Source organism: Mus pahari, chromosome 6 (genome assembly GCF_900095145.1).
Source record: "Mus pahari chromosome 6, PAHARI_EIJ_v1.1, whole genome shotgun sequence".
Lineage (NCBI taxonomy): Eukaryota > Metazoa > Chordata > Mammalia > Rodentia > Muridae > Mus > Mus pahari.
Genome location: NC_034595.1, coordinates 35172947 through 35175546, shown reverse-complemented (window position 1 = coordinate 35175546; position 2600 = coordinate 35172947). Strand labels below are relative to the sequence as shown.

Genomic DNA, 2600 nt, shown 5'->3' with positions numbered 1-2600 from the left:
TATTTATTTATTTATAAGACTTTATTTTTCTTTAAAATAGTTTTATTTCACTCCTTGTTTCTATCTGGTACCACCTGCTTGACACAACCTAAAAACATTGAGCAATACATGAGGTCGCTGCAAGAGGGAAACCAGAACCTTCCTGACCCATGGTTTCCTGGGGTGGGGGTGGGAGGTGGGGGGTGGGAAGTGGGGAGTGGGTGAATGGCGAGCTAGCTCCGTCTGAGAAGTCTCTGCCTTGTTTTTCTTTGTACAAACACTGTCACTTTTGCCCTTGACATCCTTGCATCCTCTTTTCTACTTAGACATATCACTGAAGTCTGTGCACTTAGCACCAGCTCTGATATCCCAACAGTGAGGTGGAATCCTGACTCCATGGCAGTGACAGCTCACAAGATGTCCCGGGAGCTTCTCATGTATCCCCTACCCAAGAAATTGGCTTTAGGTCAGGCACTCACCCTGGACGATGATTACAGCAAGTGAGTAGTGAGGCACTTGTTGTTCTATGTTTCCTGGGGAGATGTGAAGGAACTTCTGTTCCTCCCAGATAGAGCATGTTGACAGACAGGAGATGGCTTCATCCAAGTATTGCTTGGTGCATCAGTGGCTTTTCTTGTTGCTTCCACGACTTCTAGAACTTTGAAAATGGTCTTCAATAGTATGCTCTTCCCAAATGTACCCTATAGCTGTGAGATTGCTGTAGGCCTCTATCATCGCACATTTGTAGAGATTCTTCTGTGACGTATCCAGCAAAGACCACTCTTCCTGAGTGAAGTTCACATGCATGTCATCATAGGTCACTACATTCATGTCTGGAGTTCCGAGCTTGCCGAGCTCCCTTCACATCACCAGCAGAGGCACTCAAACATATCTCACAGAAACACGAAGGTCGGCTGAATTCAAGACTTTTTTTTTTTTTAAGGCAGAGTTTCTTGTACCTCAGGCTGATTTTGAACTCTTGAAGTCACTGTTTAGCCAAGTATGACCTTGAACTTCTGAACTCTGTCTTTCTGTTTCCTACTTCCAAATGATGGAATTGTTGGTTTTATGTTGAGCTGAAAACCAGGTCTTTACCTTTGTATGTGCTAGACAAGAACTCAGCCTACTGAGCTACATCTCAGCCAGAGATGCCCAGATTCTTAAGTTTTTCCTTTTACAATTCTTTTTGTGTGAAAAACATGTATGCAACTCTGGATATATATGTATATGTGTCTATGTATGTAAAATGTATATATCTAAAATGTATATGTATTATATATAATACATATATGCATTATATATAATACATATATGCATATATATATATATATATNTGTGTGTGTGTGTGTGTGTGTGTGTGTGTGTGTGTGTGTGTATTTTATCCAGCTGTGGTGCCTTTAACCCAAGCACTTAGGAGGCAGAAGTAAGTGGATCTCTATGAGTTTAAGGCCAACCTGGTCTATATACCAAGTTCTAGGCCAGCCAGGGCTACATAGTGGGATTCTATCTCAACGAACAGACAAACAAACAAAACCACCCCCCCCCAGATAAATTTATTTTTCAAAAAACCTTTGGCATATATAATTTTATTTATTAAAGTTGGAATCAGATTTGCATCCTAACAAGATGGTGGACTTGCTCATTTCTTACACAGAGAATTAAGTTGTAGCTGAGTATTTATTTGATGTTATAGATCAGACAACATATTCCACCTTTCTTGGCGATGATCAGTGTTCTCGTGTTGTTACTGTCACTGCTGAGAATGCCACCTTATCAAGTATCAACGTAGAATGGCAAACCTTTGTTGACAGCCGTTTGAGGAGTTGTTGGAAATTCTGTCCTAAGTCCAAGCCCAAACGCATTGAACAGTTCTTATTGCCGTTTTATCCGTGCTTGCCACAGTGCACATGTGGCACGGAGGTCAGGGATAATTTCTGGCAGCTGATGCTCTCACTCTGCCATGTGGGTCCGGCACTGAACTCGGCTTCTGAGGCCTGGGGGAGTTAGGGCCTTATCTGCTGAGCCACCACTGTCTCAGCTCCACTTAATAATTTTTTTTTACGTGAAACTCGAGTAACTCAGAAAGAAATCTTTTGAAATCGACACCGCAGTTATAAAAATTATAAATTAAGCTTACCTTCTTGTTTCTAAGTTTGACATACACATCTCATTTTACTTATGAATTCAGCACAATGGCCTTTGATGTTCAGTTACTTAAAACCTAACAAATTCCCCCAACTAACTTTAAAGTTTCCTTCATTTATGCTGGTATTACAGCCCATAAATTCATCTTAGGTTGAAAATATGGTCATCTGAAAATGCATAACCTACTGAGCATTGCAGCTTAGCTGACTCTACAGTAAATGAAGATACAATGCTTACATTGGCCTATTTTGGGAATACCAGAAGGATATTTTACTATACATTACCAGCTTAGGAAACAACATTTAAAATTTGAAGTCTGGTTTCTACCTAGTGCACATCAATTTCTCAACATTATCACTGTAAAGTTGGAAAACCAGAAATCAAATGACTTGAATTATTTGTTATATTCATTTATTCTCTGCTCTCTGTCTCTGTCCTTTTCTGTCTCTCTCTCTTGCTCTCTTGTGTGTGTTAGG

At 40.2% G+C, this 2600-nt stretch overlaps 1 pseudogene; it reads right to left on the bottom strand.

Moving 5' to 3' along the window:
* Nucleotides 1-600: 600 nt before the first annotated feature.
* Nucleotides 601-810, bottom strand: LOC110323796 (annotated as a pseudogene).
* Nucleotides 811-2600: the final 1790 nt, after the last annotated feature.